The sequence below is a fragment of the Alligator mississippiensis genome, chromosome 1, assembly GCF_030867095.1.
Source record: "Alligator mississippiensis isolate rAllMis1 chromosome 1, rAllMis1, whole genome shotgun sequence".
Classification (NCBI taxonomy): domain Eukaryota; kingdom Metazoa; phylum Chordata; order Crocodylia; family Alligatoridae; genus Alligator; species Alligator mississippiensis.
In genome coordinates, this window is record NC_081824.1 from 310,861,980 (window position 1) to 310,880,870 (window position 18,891).

Here is an 18,891-nt window from a genome sequence, read left to right on the forward strand (position 1 = left end):
AGCAGCCCTCCAGCCGAAATAATCACCTGCCCCTGGGCTATTGTCAGTTATATGCAAATGGAGGCACATGGCTCTACATACAACCTCATTAGTCTTAATGAGCTATTTGGGTCACAAATAGTACACTGAATTAAACCAAAGCAGAATATAGGTAACACTTTTCAAAGTCTTTTCTCCAGTAGTTCAGATAAGTGAATATGTGGTTGAGCTGTGTACTATTTTCCTCTGAATATATTTGCTTACTACTTCTGTTGCAGATGAAATAGAAATGTCTTTAAGACATTAGCACATATGTAGCTTGTAGGTAGCAAAATATTCCATCCTTGTGTCCTTATGCTAGTAAAAGCCTTATCTCACAAGACTCTTGAGTTAGAGGCAATATCTTTTATTAGACCAACTAAATAGTATCAAAAAAATTCTTTCTTTGCAAGCTTTTGGATCCAAAATACCCTTCTTTAGGTTGAGGGGAATTCAAAGATTGCAAAAGTTCTCCCAGGTAGAAAAGAAACTTCATTTTGCACAGGGGATGTAGAAGATGCTCTACCCCTATAGCAGTGCAGAGTTGCCTAGCACTGCTCTCAATTAGGCTTCATATGCAGAGAAGTAACATGTTTACATTTCAAATCCATCTTAATATTGTGGTTGCAATCACATGCCATAGCTGGTGTATTTTTGAGAGCCTGTTTGGACTTCCTGATAGTACCAGGTGAACTGACTTTTGTCATGACCCAAAGGTCTGATTTTTTGTGTGTGCTTTAGCACTAAGAATTAACCCCGTGGGTTTACAGCTTCATTGCATGGAGGAGTTCTGCTGCACAGAGAACCCGCGTGCAAAGGAGTGTTCCCGCCACTTTGCAGCAGTCTTTGCACGGTGCATTTTCTTTGGAACACAGAAATGCACGGTGCAAAGAGTTCCCGCTCTTCGCATGCAAATTTGTGTCCCGCAATTGGCTAGTGCTAAATCATTCACACGTGGCGGCTAGCGATTGGCCTGCTAGCCGTATAAGAGGCTTGAGCAGTTTCCACCCAAGCCGAAGAGGACTCCACATCCATCTCGTGGGGACTCTGGGTGTACGCGGCAGGGTAATAGAAACCCTGTGTGTTGCTCAGAGGAGTTTGGCGGCCTGATCCACCGCCCACCTCTTCCCATCTTCGAACGGAGCCTACTATAAGACGTATTGACGAGTTTTATGCGCGCTTGTCCTGGACATCTGGAGTTCTGTCTACATGGAGCCTAGCAAACTCCACGTGATTGTTCGTGTTTTGTCTGCGTGGAGCCTAGCAAACTCCACGTGTGTTCGTGTTTTCTGTTGTAACCGCAACTCAAGCAAGTTCTCAGCCTGCACCACAGCCATCTCGGTGTAAGTAAACAATCTTAAAATCAACCGTTACGTGTCTGTGCCTAATTCTAGCTCGGCGCCCTCCCTCTCCGACCCGGCCTGCCCGGGCTGCCAGCCACAGCTCGCGTGCAGAGCGACAAAAAGGGCCCGGGGTCTGACCCTGCCCGCACAACTTTGATAAAATATTCAAAACCACCCATTCTCAAGACTTCTGTATTTGAAAATGTCTATTAACTTCATTTGTAAATTTACTTTTCACAGCCTTTCCATCTTGGGTTACTTCCCCAGGAAATAGGCTACTGAAACACTAACAAAGATACTTGTTTCAATCAAAAGGAAATTATTAAAAGCTAAATTCTGTCCTTCCTTTTCCCCAAACATTCTTCAGAGTTAAATGTTCAGTGTTTTAAGACCTTGTTTTGTCATCAATATTTTTCTGCCATTTCAGATCCTTACTTCTAGGACAAGCAACCTCTAGCTATATCTACCTACACAGAGAGGAAAAACATTTTTCTTTTAATCAGCTTTAGTTCTTTTAAATTTCATGATCTTTCTCCTTGACTTTACCTAAACATTAGAAATCTTCACTTCAAGAGCTCATTCAAGAAGATAGAGCTCTGCGTACTCCATGGAAATGATACAGAGAGAGAAGAAAAAGCATTATTCTTCATTCTACTCAGAGTAGCAATCTAGAATACTTCTTTCATAACTTAAAATTATTTTTGATTGAAGCTGAAGGCCTCAGTATCACTACAATAAATTGGGTTAAACCACTTACCTCCCACTCTTGGGAAAAGGAAAAGTGAATGGAGTGAAAACGCCAAAATCTAAAGCTTTCCCTTGCATCTCAGTGCTAGATGATTAGCTAAGAGACCACTTTTCCCATTCCCTACATTGTGCCAGTCGCTTATGCTGTCAAGCTACTGTATTTTGCTTTGCTAATTTTGACACCTAATATTTTTGAGACATCGGCATTTGAGAGAGGCTCCAGAAGAGCTCCCTACTCCCTGGGCAAAAATAAAAGTTGGTACCTATGACTCTCACTGTGCCAGAACTTGAGATTTGCACAGCATTGTCTGTATCTCTGAATTCAGTCAGGCTCTTTTTTTGTACCACACAAATGTAAAATTCATCCATAAGCAAAGATCCAGTCTAGCACCTGGTTCTCTCTTGACTCTAGCTTTAGCCCCCCAGAACAGGGTGCTGAAAATGGAGTTTAATCAGGGTCAAGAGTTCATAGGCCTTCGTCAGCCCGCTCTGCGAGGATGAACATCACTTAATGGTCTCCAGATATATACTACTCCCCCTGACATACCAGTTGTTTATTGCACCTTATTGTATCGTGTTTTTATTCCCACAGCCATGAATAGCATGGCTATAGCCCATGCTATAAAGATAATTTTAGTATTAAAAACATCCATGTAATGCCTCGCATCTATTTCTTTTCACTGAGTGGATTCTTTACTTGTGTACGTAACAAAAAGAATGGCCAGAGGTAGGAATCAATAACTCATTACACAGGAAGGCTTCAATAAATGTATACTGAATCCTAAAGTGAACAACTTTGCAGGTAAGGAATTTTACTTTTTCTTAATCACTTAAATATACACTGGTACTGCTACCTCTTTGATAAGGAAAAACAGGAATCGACCTAACGAAGCAAAAGTCTGGAAAAGGGAAACGGTATCTACGACAGTTAGTGGCTAAAGAATGGAATTATAATTGTCACTGACCTGGTGCATCAAGAAGGTTCCCATACCTTACAACCCACTATAGGAGCTAGACAGCCCTCCCATCTTTTGTACTGAGGGAAAAAAAGACCTCTTAGACTAGTACTGGATTTTCCTTCACCCACAACTCGGCCATATTTAGACAGTAACCAGAAGAGTCGGTGCTAAGGATGGGAGCACGAACTCTAATTCGAGAACAAAAGTGGCAAGACCACTTTGGTTGTGCTCCCCAAGAACCCTTAAAGATAGACTACCTATTTTAGGTGCCAAGTCCCTATAAATTCCTATAAACAACTAAAAATTATTCCTGATTAGAGGACTAAAAGAAAAGAAATTAGACAACAAAACTGCGGTCCCCAATACTTTTAACAGTATAAACTTCCATTAGGTATGGTGCATCTTTGCATCGTATTTGTAATGCAGGGTGTACTCCAAAGGCATAATCCTTCCCTAAATACTTTGCAGAATAGTTCTCTATGTGGCTCTGGTACAAACACGTTGACATGCTTTGTAAGGGGAAATAAAAGTATGAATGCCATGACAGGTCCCTTACAGTTTAGTCCTTCAATTGAAAACCATTGCATTTAAATCCAGAATAACATTATTCCTTGTAGTTTCTACCATTATTCTCTTCAAAGAAACTTAACCTTTCATAGAGTCCTCAAAAAGTAGACCAGGAAAGGATCTCAGGACTGTACTCTCATGGAGAAGTAGGTTAGTCCTCAAGTCAATGGTACTATAGTCAGAATAAATTTATATAGCTAGAGATGACATGAATTGGGAATAACTAGGCCCCACTGGTCACCATCTCGTGATTCTCTAATTTCTTTTTTCCATTTTGAAATGCACATACTTCAATTCAATCTTTTGCTTGTTTTTATTTTTGAAAAGCTCCCACCCTGTGATTTACCTGAAGAAAATTAATTCCCAATATAAACGGATGATAAATAAAACTCCAAAAAAGTTAAACAAAGAATGATAACTGATGAATGAAAGTTTCTATGGGTTTTTTTCAAAATCAGAAACATTTAAAGAATTGGCAGCAGCTCTGAGACAGAGAAACCTATAGGTGTTGGCCCTACAGCGGAAGAGGGGCTGATGCTGATAAGGAGACTCTGCCCCTGCTCCATCAGTTGGAGTGTTCAGCCCTAGGTGAACTGTTATCAAGCACAGCCCCCTGCTGCTATTCCAGCACCCTGCTACCTCCATTATGGTATAGAAATCAGTTTCCACATTTAGGATGTACAGCCCTTTTTTTGGATGGCTAATTTTCAGAAAAAAAGTATATGAATAAGACTATGAGGACTAACATTTTCAAAGGAATGTAAAGGCATTAGATAATTCAAAAAAATCCACTGAAATTTGGTTACCTAGACTCTTTGAAAATCTCAGCCAAACTTTTGTACAGTGGGGAATTCATTCTAAGAACAATACTTACCTTATTTCTGACACAGGTACAATAGGTAAGCTTTCTTTTTTTTTTTTCTTGTTAAATTCTTTCAGGTGTGGGTAACCACATCAATGTTAGTAGAAAGAATAACAAGCAGGAAAACACCCTTTAGTTTTAATGACAGCAGATCACAACATGTTTTGTGTTTGTTTGTTTTTAGTCCAATAACAAAAGCACATAGTAAATACAGTATAATCTTCCCCATCTCTTTTACTAGTGCAGAAGAATGCCCCCACTTCAAGTAGAAAGTAATGGCATCCTTCAGGAAGTCATCAGCTGCTTGAATACTTCATGATGAAGAGATTGCTTTCACCTTTGGAAGGTCTGCCACGAGTTTACCCAATTATTGAATAAAATATTCTTTGAAGATAAATTTATGGTATGACCTTTCCCCGCTTTCTCACCTCTACCAGCTTTTCCCTACCTCCTTGCTTGGTAATTCCTAAGGCAATGCGCTTATGCTGCATTAAGCTGTAAGTACTTCATATGGCCAACCCAACCATACTTTTTAGGAATTAAATAGCATTTCTACAGATCAGTATTGGCCATGTTTAAAATAATTCTGAAAATGCTGCCTCTATATTCACTGAAAATAACAAGGATACTTGTATTCCAGATGCATTGTCAGGGCAGCTAGGATCTGGAACCAACTTCCAAGGGAAGTGGTGATGGCTTCTACCCTAGGAGTCTTTAAGAGGAGGCTTGACATCTACCTGGCTGGGGTCATTTAAGCCCGGTCTTCTCTCCTGCTCAGGTCAGGGGGTCGGACTCGATGATCTACAAGGTCCCTTCTGACCCTACTTCTATGAATTGATTCTGCTCCTGTGGCTATATATCTACACCTGCATAAATCATCTGACCAACCTTCAACATGCTGCATTTAAGATCCACTGCTGCTGTAAGTGTCACAGGTTAATCAAGACTGAAGTAGTCTATGCAACAGTTACCATGTAAGGGTACCAGGAGAAGTAGGGGCTATGTAGCAGACATTATAGGAGGTTCTTGTCTGTACTATGACATTGCTGCGACTCGGAAACAGGAGAGAGTACATCTGAATGGATATTGGATGTAGCATAGTTGCAAGTAACACCAGGAGATCTAGGATGAAATGTAGGAGCTGGAGACACAGTCTTCTTAACTAAGTAACATGAGCTTGAACTTGAGCTGGAGAGTAGGTTAACCCAGAGTCTGATCACTTTTAGGAAATGCTGCAGAACCATGTTCTTTGACAAAGCTACTCCACTATATCCATAACATTCCGATCATTAGTCCCCTACAAACAGAAAGGAAATATTTATAAGGAATAAAGCAAGTGTCCACAAACAGAGATTTTAATATACCTACTATGGGGATGCACAACACAGGCGGCAGCAGGCCAGAAAGGTTAATGAAAGGCCTGATTAGCTTCCCCAGCTGTGACCAACCTGCCAATCAGAAAATAGCTGCTATAAAAGATTGCAGCTTATGCGGCTTGTTGGTACTGTTTGGAGGAGTTGTGGGTTGCTTTAGGAAGTGCTCAGAGACATTTCTTGAATCAAGTAGTAGAAAGGGGAATATGAGAAGGAAAAACAGTCATGCAAGGATGATGCAACTGGAGAAAACAGGAAGTGGGAAGTGATAGAAAGGTATGGTCCTCTGCTTGTTAATACAGGGTAAATTAGTTGTTTCCCTACACTGTCTCCCTTATTTAGGAGCAAGTGATGACCTTGACAATAAAGGAACTGAGGACTAAGGAACATCAGAGAGGTCTAAGCTAGCTGAAAGCCCTCGGGGTTGTGTTTTTAAACTTTCTTTTATCATAAGAAGGGTTATCCCTGTATTTATATAGATGGCTAGAGCCCTTTGAAAATCCATAAGGGGGAAAAGAGCTGAAGGATCTGAGAACAATGCAGTGGATGATGTTACTACTACGTGGAAGAACTCGAATGCTATAGTGATAAGGCAGTATTGTAAAACTCTAAAATTAATAGCAATCCATACCATTTCAGGAAAGCCACCACAGCCCCATAACTGCTGTCTGGAGCTGTGGGTAAAAATCTTCAAGGTAAGAGGCAAGAAGGGTCCCCAAGGATATGACAGAAGTCTGTGAGAACACTACTAACAAATGTCAGCAAGCAGGGGAGAAAACCCCTCCAAAGGAATAGGGGTAAAAAGGTGCTTCAGGGAAGAGCAGCTGTACCACCTCTGGACTAAGGACAATCTGCAGGTGAGAAGAGAAAGTAAGCTGTGATTGTACATGTGGTGAGAGTTGTATATGAGAGAAACTGCAATCCCATCCATAACAGATCTTCAAAGAGACCTCTCCCCCCCCCATGAAGCCAGTGCTGCCAGAGTGAAATGTGTGAGAAGTAATATTTTCCTCTCATAGTCTTCTGAAATGCTCCATTAATTTTGAAAATCCTGACTCAGTAAAGTGCTTGAGCATATGTTCCAGGTTATTCTTATTCAGTGCTACATTTAACAATATGCTTCATTTTCATATTGACCCCCAAAGTGAAATGGCAGAAGGTTATGATTGCGTAGTGTATTTGATCTTGCAGCATTTTCACAGATAAGTAAGAAGCACTGTAAAACTTGAAGGATATAAGCAATAAGTGAAGTACGCGATGGAAAATAAGTGAGTACCAAAACATGTAGACTAGAGGAAAAAACAACAATGTAAGTACAGCTGGGGTAGCAGCATCTTAAAAGAGCAGTCCTGAATAATTTGCTTTTATAAATACACATAAATAGTTTTTCTTCTAGTCTCTTTTACTTTCTGTCTCCCATATTTGTGTTCGTCTTTCCCCCCTGGCAACCACCCTTTAAAATATTCACGTTAATAATGCTTGAAAATAACAAATGTTTCTCATGACCTTAGAAAAAAAGGCAGGTTAGTCCAACAGACACCAGAAACTATAGCAGCAGTATGGTGAGAAAAAGCAATGCATCTAGCCTTTTGTTGGAACACAGTTTGATATTAACCTAGTACAGGGGAGGTATAGCAAGAAGCCATTTTAATTTGAAAATAACTGTACACCAAATTTCTCACTTCTAAACAAGCCTGAATTCTCTTTTATTCTCTACAAGTTATAAGAAAAGCTTTTGTACAGTCTCTAGTTTGTTCTGCATTGAGTTTAAGTGATCCCTTTGTAAGGGAATGCTGTCAGAAATCAGCTTGAAGGGCAGGTTACTTGAAAATGCTACTGGTTTTGAGGGGTGTAGCATTCAGTGTTTCACCTGACAGCAAATGATAGGGAGCACAGATGTGATGGCATTACGTACAATTAGTATTTCTCCCATATGACCATAAGGGATTTACATGTTATCACCTGGCTGAAATTCACCCATGTCAATCTTAATATTCACCTGCTGATTGCCATAATATGACTGATAAGTTTTGGCACCTCTTATTAATATGTCAAAGCTGAGTGCCTAAAGCATCTAGATAGGCCACCTGGTTTTCAGAAGTGCCATTCATTTCTGCTGGGTAGGAGAAGGTGAAGAGGAAAATCATTCTGTCACTCCATTGTTCACGTCAACTTCACCATCACGTCTCACCCCACTAGAGGCAGAAGGGGTAACTTGGTTCCTTGTTTTGATAATAACTATGAGCTGGGGAGAGGAATGAAATGTTGCTATTGCATACAAATTCTATCAACAAGACCAAGCATCATTTTAGCGTGGGGGGAGTCCAAACTTTTTTTCATTGAAAACTGCTCTTTCTTTAAAAAAACAAAATTTGTCATAATTGTCAATATTATGGTGGAAACTATCGTGACATTTGTGGGGGGGGGGCATGAAGTCATTACAGAAACTTTTTTTTTTATTACAGTATGAAATATTTCAAGTTTTTGGTATCCCTGTAAAATGCAAACCACTCAGATTTGTGACATTACTTTGCCTCTGAATTTGTTAATCTATAAGGTTCCACTCTGCCCTGCCTTCTGCCTGACTTCAGAGTAACATGGCTGACTGCATCTCTAATCATTATCTTGTTTCCTAAACAGCTGTAATCATTATTTGCCTCTCCCATATGTCTTCTATTGTGCTTCAATCATCATTTTTTGCTGATATGGGCAAGAGGCAGTATTGCCCTGCTGGAGAGAGAAGCTGCAGAGACTATGATGAAGAAAATGGTTTCTCTGTAAGATCATGAACAATGATGTGAAATCTAGATTTCTTTTTAGACTTTAAGGTCAGAGAGGACCATTATGATTCCTGCTTCTAGTTCTCAAGTGAGAGAAAGCATGCCTGGTCTTGATCTAAAGGCTGTAAATGGGGAGAATATACCACATATCTTGGCATTTTTTATGAATGCTTAATTACCTCTACTTTTAACAGTTGGCTCATCTTTTAAAGTCAGAACTCTGTTGACAAGTTTACTGGGTGTTAATTATAAAAATGACTGACCATATATGCAATTCCAGTCTAATGTTTCCATTAGAATGCGCTCCTATGTTGCTACTTTGTTAGTAATATTTCTGCCATCAAGGTCATGTTGATATGTTCAATAAGCTGCCTCGCAGCAATGGCAAAGAAAAGAATGCTTAGGCAATTTAAAGAATGTAGTGCAGAGTCCTAGGAGGCGAGCTGCTTCCCCGCATGTTAGCTTGTGAATCCATATCTTTAACACTGAGGCAACTCTGGCCTTGCTCAACGTTTCTGAGGGACTGTATTTGGAGAATCCTGTCTTAGGTCCTCGTGCCATGTTAACCTCTGGTTTAGATGGTGACAGTGAATATTGTATCATGAACAAAAGGGGGTCTCACACTGGATGGATCTGTTCTGACAAGATGTGTTTTCTAAACAGCAGTCCCAGTTCAGCAAAGACATGCACCAAGTAGTCCCACTGATCATTTAGTCATAGAGAAGTAGGGCTGGAAGGGACCTCCAGAGCTCATCTAATCCAACTCTGTGTCTGAGGCAGGATCAGACTTACATAAATCATCCCATTCAAACTCATCTAAACTCCTACATAAAAGCTACTGTCAACCCTAACAACCTGACACGGGTAAAGCAGGGGAACCACGGCAGTCCATTTTCTGTGAAATGTTGTCAATATATGCCTTAAAAGGGTCCCTGGTAGAGGGCCATGCACCCTGCTACAGAGTACCCTCACAGTCTGTACCAACCTGACCATGGGGTAAAATTCCTTTCTGACCCCAAATATGGCAACTGCTCTGACCCTGAGCACAGAGGCCCAAGATGCTCTCTAGCCAGAACCTCCCTACTTCAGGGGGGACTACTCAATGTGAATGAAGTTATTTGTGCTTTGAGGAGTTGGGCCTCCTTCTTCATGTAATTTCTCAATGATCCATGTAACAAGTAACAACTGAATTGAATTTCAGCCAAAGAATAAGTGTTGGATAGATGTTACTTTGTCATATAATATATTGTGACTTTATGATATTGAAAGAACATGTAGAAATATTGTACCATTAGTTGGTTTTCAATAGATGAATATATCTGAGAAGTAAACTCAATTATAGCTGCTGTATGTCCATCTTGCTCTCAAACTTCCTCCTCTAAGGTTGAGGAGGACTGGGTTAGAGTGCTGGTGGAGGGGCTGGACGTGTTCAAATCAGCAGGTCCAGATGCTCTCCACCCCAGGGTGTTGAGGGAGCTAGCAGGGGTTATTGCAGGGCCCTTGGCACGGCTTTACGAGCGCTCATGGTGCTTGGGCCAGATGCCAGATGATTGGAAGATAGCCATTGTGGTCCCCATCTTTAAAAAAGGGAGGAGGGAGGACCCGGGCAACTATAGGCCCATCAGTCTTACCTCAATCCTGGGGAAACTCTTTGAGAAGATCATCAAGGAGCACATCTGTGATAGGCCGGCATTGGGGATGATGCTCAAGGGCAACCAGCACGGTTTCATTAAGGGCAGGTCATGTCAGACCAACCTGATTGCCTTTTACGATCAGGTCACAAAAGCATTGGATGCAGGTGTCGCCGTGGATGTAGTCTTTCTGGACTTCAGCAAGGCCTTTGACACTGTCGACCACCCCATCCTCATTAAAAAACTAGGCGACTGTGGAATTGATGCCTACACAGTCAGATGGACTGCGAATTGGCTGAAGGGTCATACGCAGAGGGTGGTGGTGGACGGGTCATATTCGACCTGGGGGGAAGTGGGCAGCAGAGTCCCCCAGGGCTCGGTCCTTGGGCCAACGCTGTTCAATTACTTTATCAGCAATTTGGACGACGGGGTGAAAAGCAACTTGTTCAGATTTGCTGATGATACCAAAATCTGGGGAGAGGTGGGCACATTAGCAGGGAGGGAGAGACTGCAGAAAGACCTGGATAGGTTGCAGGGGTGGGCTAACAAAAACAGGATGCGTTTCAATACTGACAAGTGCAGGGTGCTGCACTTGGGCAGTAGTAACCAGCAGCACACTTATAAGATGGGAAACTCCCTTCTTGAGAGCACAGAGGCAGAAAGGGATCTTGGAGTCATCATTGACTTCAAGATGAACATGGGCCGACAATGCGAGGTCATGGTCGGCAGGGCTAACCGGACCTTATCGTGCATCCACAGGTGCATCTCAAGTAGGGCCAAGGAGGTGATCCTCCCCCTCTACGTGACACTGGTTAGGCCACAGCTGGAGTACTGTGTCTAGTTCTGGGCACCCCACTTCAAGAGGGATGTGGACAACATTGAGAGGGTCCAGAGGAGGGCCACCCCTATGATCCAGGGACTGCAGGGCAGACCCTACAACGAGAGGTTACGGGACCTGAACCTGTTCAGCCTTCACAAGAGAAGGCTGATGGGGGACCTGTGACTGTCTATATACTCACTAGGGGGGACCAGAAGGGTTTGGGGGAGACCTTGTTTCCCCTAGCACCCCCCGGGATAACAAAGAATAACGGCCACAAGTTGTTGGAGAGTAGGTTTAGATTAGACATCCGTAGGAAGTACTTCACAGTTAGGGTGGCTAGGATCTGGAACCAACTTCCAAGGGAAGTGGTGCTGGCTCCTACCCTGGGGGCCTTTAAGAAGCGGCTTGATGCCTACCTGGCTGGTGTCATTTGAGCCCAGTTTTCTTCCTGCCCAGGCAGGGGTTCAGACCTGAAGATCTGCAAGGTCCCTTCCGACCCTACTTCTATGATTCTATGATTCCAAGGATGGAGATTCCACAGCTTTTCCAGGTAGCCTGTTCAAGAGCTTAACCATCTGCATAGTCAGAAAGTTCCTCTTCATCTCAAACAGCAAGGGAGGAAATTTAGACTGGAAACCATTGCTTGTAATGCTGTCCTCTGTAGCCACAGAGAAAAGCTAATCACCCTCCTCTTTGTAATCTGCTTTCAGGTATTTGAAGACTCCTCAAAATTAGATTTCATTTTATACCATAAGTACTGTATCTGAAATATTGGATCTTGCACAAAAATTTGTACAATAAACTGATTAAACTAAAGTGATTAACATGACCCTGTCGCTGGTTGTAAACAAAATCATTATCAAAATAAATGTAAAACACTCATTTAAGCAGCTTAGGCTATTAGAAGTGAGTGTTGGTGAATCACTATTTAGAGAAGTTACCATTAATAGGTTTAAAATCAAGGCAGACCTATAACAATAATAAAGATTGAACTTGAAATTGGAGAATTTATTTTATTTCTAAACTAAACTCTTTTGTTATGCAAGTTTTAATATGCCCCCTGGTGGTCATGAACAACAAAACATCTCTTAATTTAGATAAATATTTTAGTAAGGAACTACAAGCAGAAATGGAGATATGTAAAGTATGCTTTACAAAAAGCAGGTAAAGTTTGCATACTGCATGTTATCTGACTGTACACAGAGCCTCACAAGAATGTTTTGTAAGTGAAGTTAAAATGAACAAGTTTGTCTTGTTGACACCTATGCTAGGCTTTGTCTGAAAAAACCCTCTTTTTTTTTCTGTTTTATTTTGCTGTTTTTACCAAAAGCAAAATAAATCTTACATGGATAGCAGTGTAGTTGAGAAACTAGAGGTCAAAGAGGTAAAGTCTACTTGCGGTAATACTTTATTGCTGTCGCAAAGCTTATCCACAAGATAAGCATTGTCCAGGCTCACAGCTCAGATAATCTGGGCAGGGAGAGACACATTGGCACTACAGACACTAAGAAAAGTAGAGAGAAAGCAACAAACATAAAAATAGTGTTTCTTAAACTGCAAACCTTAACATGCTCTTCTGTGGGGCTGATGCCCAGTTCCCCAGCTGTAACATAAAATGCATATATAATATGTGCGTCAAGTGGACAAGGGGACAGTAATATAATGATTTTATGGACACACAGTATGCAAGCTAGTGGACTGGTAACAACTGAGTTACAATATGCAGGTTGTTTCAAGCAAGTGCCAATAAAGCTTTTTTATGCTCTGTCCCTGCATTTATACAGTGATTCTTTTGATGTCTTGCTGAGCACCTCTGTAGAATCAAAATGCCTTGCCACATTGCACTATTATGATTCTGTAATATAGCTTAAATGTACCATAGATACTGAAGTGACAGTGGCTATAGACATTTTGTCAGTGTTTTACCCCAAGATTTTTAGCATGTGGCTTAAAGAAAAAATGTTACTGAGACTATAGACATGCTTGTCCTCCTACTTTACCAGTAAAGTGGTGCTGTGCTGAATTACACTACTCTGCTTGGCTCATGCTATCTATCTAAACCTGAAATAGGGTGGCTACTTTGTCCTGCAGGATAGGACAGAGGCATAACTGGCTGGTACTGTGTCATGGGCGGTGACAGTATAGGGGCTGCTGGGGAAGATGTCACCTCCTTTTTGCTGCTCGTGTGGGCCAAACATCCAAAAAACCCCTGATTTTTTCAGTGGCAAAAAAGGAAGTGATGTGTTCCCCAGCACCAATGACTTACTAGTTGCTCCTTCTGTATCATGTGCCTCTCTGCTCCCAGCTGCTGGAGTCAGAACCGGAGCTGAAGCCACTTTGGGGAAGGTGCAGGAAGAAAAGTGTGCTGGGCCCAAGAGTTAAGGCTCCTTTTTTGCACACACACCCCACTCCTGCCATTAGGCAGTTCCCAGGGCTCATGCCCTACTCTCCTATCTATTTTTGTGCTACTGCTGCAGGAAGGCAAAGCCAGACACTGGAGGCAGTACCATGAAAACAGTTGTTTTTTTTTGGTTCCAGTTCACAGAACATAGCACTCGAGCTCATTGGCTCTACTTCTTAGCAGAACTGGTCAGCCCACTGCACTGAGGTGGTTTCCCCACCCACCCCTCCAACTTTTGGTTCAGGCCAGGAGGTAGGATGTGGTGCACTGTGATGTGTTTCAGCAGGATACCACCTGGCGTGGAAACTTAGCGGAATAGGTATATTGTTTTTTCTTGTGTCTCTCTTCCTACAGAGATGGCTCCTTTTGTGTGCAGACAGAAGTAACAATTAAATTCAAAACCCACTTTGAAACATTTCAGCTAGGGAATACACATGTCCATAGGTGGAGATAGGACAAAATTTGGGGGATGGGGATTGAGTGTGCGCACACATCTGCGTGAGTGTCCCCCCTGCAAACAGGAGAGGCTGGGGGGGGGGGGGGGGGGCACGGCTATGGCAGCAAGGCACAGACACAGGCCATAGAGTGTGAGCCCAGCTGTGGCCTGCTCATGCCCTATGCAAATATTGGGGGCCCACATGCCCTCCCCCACCCCTTGGCTCCCCAGCACCATGCCAGCTCTTTACGAGCCGATGGGCTTGAGGGGCCTGCTGTGCCTATGAGGCCACCCCTTCCCCCATGCCTGGGGTTGTTGCCTGGCACCGGTGGCCCCTGCAAACCACTGCCCTGCACCTGGCCCAGACTGGGGCCAGCCTTGGCTGAACCACTGGGCTAGAGAGGACAGAGGCCCCAGGACCTGACGCCCACCCCAGGTTGTCCCAGGAAAGAACCCAGCACAGCCCGGTGGCTCCTCCAGAGGTGCAGGTGGGTGGCTCCTACCACTTTGCGCACCATGGGGGAGCCGGGAGAGGGCAGGCATGTCCCCCACCTCTTGTCTCTCGCACCATGCCCCTAGAGGAGCTGCTGAGCTCTAATTGCTCCATGACCCTGCTAGGCCAGGGACCCATTTATGGTGAATCAGGCACCAGCTGGGCTGGGTTGTGGGGCAATCAGAGCCCAGTGGCTCCTCCAGATCTGGCGTGACACTGGAGAGCAAAGCGGGGTGGGGGTACATGGGCTCCCGATCTTTGCACAGGGCATAAGCGAGCCATAGCTGGGCTCAGCCTCTGCTCCCTGGGCTGGGTTGTGGGGCAATTGCCACAGTGCAGGAGGGAGCAGGGCAGGGGTGGATGATTCACCCTGCCCCTACCTCACCCTTGATCTGCACCCCCCTCCTCCCACCCCAGCCTGATTAAAAGAAACTTACCTGCCTGCAGCTGGGCCCGCTGCAATCCTGGCTGTGAGTGTCCAGGTATCTGAGTGCACATGTATCCCTCCCCCCTGCAGCCAGCCTGCCCTCTGGGTATATCTGCTGCCCTATGTTTGTGGGGGCTGGGCCCCATTAGCCCCCCCTTCCACCACTTATGCACATGCCCCTTTGCTCCTCCTGAATGGAGTGCTTCAGAGTGCTGCATTCTCTTGCCTGAGCAGGCTGCAGTAATCTGCATCTCCAATCTTTGCTCCCCCTAGACTTCCTAGCTCCCACCCTCCTCTTGCAGCAGTCATCACCAACCAGCAGATCTCGATCCACCAGTAGATATTGGAGCCTCTCTCAGTAGATCTTGGAGCCTCTTGGACTTGATCTGAGGCTGGGGTGGGGGGGCTGAATGACCATGTACATGCATCTGTGCCCCCCAGCCCAGCAGGTCAGTCTATGGGGGAGGGAAGGTGTGGGGACTAGATTGAGGCCCCCCCCAGTGAGGTACAGTGCCGCAGAGGCAGGAGCAGGAGTAAATTGAGTGGGGCCCCAGCTGGGTGGGACTTACCTGCTGGGGAGGTGCACCCCCAAATAATTTTTCTCCCTGTGCCTTTATCTGCCCCCCACCTCCTCCCCTCCCCACAGACTTACCTGCTGGGCAGGCATGGGGGGGAGGAGGGTGGCAGGGCCGTGGCAGTGCATGATAGATCTTGGGTTGCTTTTAAATGCCAAAGGTGATCTTCTACTTAAGACAGTGGTCTCAAACCTTTTTACAGTGTAGAAGGAATCCACAGGACCCCCAAAAGACTGCACCCTGAATGCTCCTGGACCCAGAAAAAGGCACCGTGTGTGTGGGGAGGGTGGGGTCTAGGGCAGGGCTCTGTATCAGTTGTCTTAAATTGCATCCTATTAGTTAAAAAGTCCACATGGGTCACCTCTGCCCTCCCCACCTTGGGAATAGTCTGGGCATAACAGCATTCTGCTGGTTACATGATATTAAATTTTGTTTTATAGGCTAGATTGTGGCTGTTGTGTCTAACATTATGTTCCTGTTGCAATATGTAACTTATATTAAGCACTAAGCTCATATCACTGACAAGTGTGGGAATTCTGTGGAGAGCCCATACCTGAGGAAAAAAAGAGCTCAGACCACAACTGGTACCTCCTTTTTGCACCCCCTGTCCCATCTCCCCTACCCTACTCAACAGAAAGTGAGGCCCCCCTCATTCTATTGTGAGCTGTAACCCAATGCTTTACTAACAACGGAGCCATTGTTGTATTGTTCAAATAAAGGCTTGGTTGAGCCTGGTCCTTTAGGACTCCTCTGTTCCTATGTTACTTCCATTCCCTCGGGAAGGGCAAACAGGGGGATCGTAACAAGAGACAGATGATGGAGGGGAGAGTTGAGGGGAGAGGTATGTTAAATATTGGGTGGGGGGGAAGTATCCCTGGCTGTACTTCTAGGAGTCTGATACTGCCCTCATCCCCTTGTAACAGGGCCACTACCCCATTACTGAGGAGGAGAGGGCTGGAGAGAGATGGGGCACCTTTTGAGAAGACTGGTCTGCTTAATCCAGGGCAAGCAACAGAGTCCTGCGAAGAGCCACAGGCAGGCTGCAGGAACCTACAGGAGTTGCTGGGAACCCATTGACTCTGGTGTGGGAAAAGCTGCTGTCTTTACCACCTGGTATTGGGAGCTAAACAGCAGAGCCAGGAAGCTGCAGGACTTCAGCAGTAATCAACAAGTCCCTAATTGGATAATGACCACAGCTAGTCTGAGGCCTCTGCTACGGAGACCCACGAGAGAGCTCTAGCAGCCTCTTGGGGGACAGGTGGGTGGAGGAGGAGAGGCCATAGGTATTATAAGCTCCAGATTCATTGCTAGGGCCTCAGGCAGGCTCCAGGAAGGAGCAGCATGGCACCTTTCAGAATGCTACTGCCTAGCATTGTAAATTATCTGAGTAGATGTGCCCTGAGAAAACTGAGTCCATGGGCAACTGGTGCCTCCTTAGTCAGGGGGGACACGTGTCCTCCCTGTGGCCCATCCTGCCAACTGGGGAGGGGAGGTCCCCCTTTGGCTGATCTCGCTGCCAGGGGTGGAGGGCTCCACCATGGCCAATTGCTGCAGCCATTTCTAGGAGTGACTACGGCTGCTTCTGGGAGTGGCTGCAGCGATCACCACTGACTGAGTCTTTCCCATATGTTTTTACCTGTAGCATTAAAGAGTGCTTATACTTTTGGTGCTTTTTACTTACATTAAGTAAAAAGTAGGCCAGGAGTTTGGCATACAACTTAGCAAAGGTGCAGGAAAACCTTTTATTTACAAGTTGAATATCAACACACACATCTGTTTCCTTAAATTTGGAGTAAAACTTTAAAGCATAAAGAATACATACTACCAATGGTATGTATTATGAATGTTTCAACACAACAACCATCATAACACTGCCACTATAGGTTTTTCTTTTAAAAAAGGCAGTCTAGGGACACTAAAGGTTTAGGCAATTTCTGATGCCTGAAGGCTAAGAAACATTGAAAAAGGATCTTTAAATTCTTCAAAGTAACATAGCAGCCCCAGGAGGTTGCACTGAGCAGTGAGGGGGATTCTAGACTATGGCAGATGTAAAAACTAAGCAGAATAAACTATAGTTCTTTTAATAGGGATTTGCACAGAAATATCTACCCCTTTTACTTCTCCCCAAAGATAAGCATGATTCTTCTTCTATAATACAACTAAAGAGTAAGCTTCACTTACCAAGAATTAGGCCCCACGTATGTAAACCTACAAGCTAGCTCAGCAAAGTCCATAATCTATCTTGTAATTAACTGTGAACTCCAAAGTCTGTGGATCAATTATTTAGCTTTCCAGTCAAGGAAAGCTGCAAACTAGGACATAATGGGTGCATCTGCACATGCGCTTTATTGCGGAGCATAGGTGACTGGTAGGGGACTCACAGGGGTGCATGTGCCTCCCTGATGGGGCTGGTCCCCCCCCAACAGCGACACTGATACTGTCGGTAAGGTTGGTGGCCCCCCCTGACAGGGCTGCCACCATCAGTGGCTTCTACAGGTGCCCTCCCCGATTTAGGAGGCACCAGTCACTCATGCTGCGGAGTAAACTAATTTGCTCTGCAGTAAAGCATCACTGTCTATGTGTGTGCCAGTATTAGGGTGCAGTATATTAATTAACTCAGCCTTAATTAATTAGCTAATTAACTCTGGGACAATACTACCTTATGGCGGAGTAAGTAACTGCACTGAAATGCATGTGTAGATGGTGACGGACTGGCTGGGATACAAGGGTGCTAAAGTGCAGGTTCTGCCTGCCACCTAGCCATGCAACTCTGCACTTCAGCACCTTCATGCCCCAGCCTCTGCCACCAAGAACCCAGGGCTGACCCCACTCTACTTCCTGCCCCCTTCCTCCCATGCCACCTGTCAGCCTGGGGCTTCTCTGCCACTGCTCAAATTGCTGCTGCCCCAGGTGCATGTGTAGATGCTGCACCGAGGAGCAGTTGACTCTGGCTCAAACAGCTCCAGAGTATATTGCATTGCATTAATTGCATATGTAGCTGCAACCAAATGAGGGTTAAGGTTGTGGTGAGTCAAGCTAAAATGTGCCTTGCTAAAATTTACTAATACCTATTTCTTATGTTTGTGTTACGTCAGTAGATCCATTTATAAATGGAGTCAGTATCATCCCCAATTGCTTCTTCTTTTTTTTTTAACTGATGGAAGTAAACTAAGTGGCACAGTAAGCTGAAATGGCTTGCTGAAGTCTAGCTGGCAAACCAGTGGCAGAGTCCTGAAGACGATTTAGGTCCAGCAGAAGCATAACAAGTTAACCTGACTCCTGGAGCAGCTGCAATGAACAGAGGCAGTAGTGACTTGCAGTTGCTGTCTTACTGCCAGCACAACTGTGAGGCAGCAGCTGTGATCGTATTCATTTATTTATTGTCCCTGCCCCATCTTGGTACCTCTGGTTGCTGCCCCAAGGGCCTTGCCCTAGTTATGCTAGTGCAGTCCAGTGTAA

The 18,891-nt window shown here is 44.4% G+C and overlaps 1 protein-coding gene across 1 annotated transcript in view; it reads left to right on the forward strand.

The window, feature by feature from the left end:
* Positions 1-5,279: 5,279 nt before the first annotated feature.
* The window catches only part of TAB3 (TGF-beta activated kinase 1 (MAP3K7) binding protein 3), a 135,936-nt gene continuing 122,324 nt past the window's right edge, over positions 5,280-18,891 (forward strand). Inside the window, exons 1-2 of the mRNA XM_019486286.2 lie at positions 5,280-5,418; positions 6,509-6,726. The gene's annotated coding sequence lies outside the window, so the exon portion shown is untranslated. The remainder of the gene's footprint in view (positions 5,419-6,508; positions 6,727-18,891) is intronic.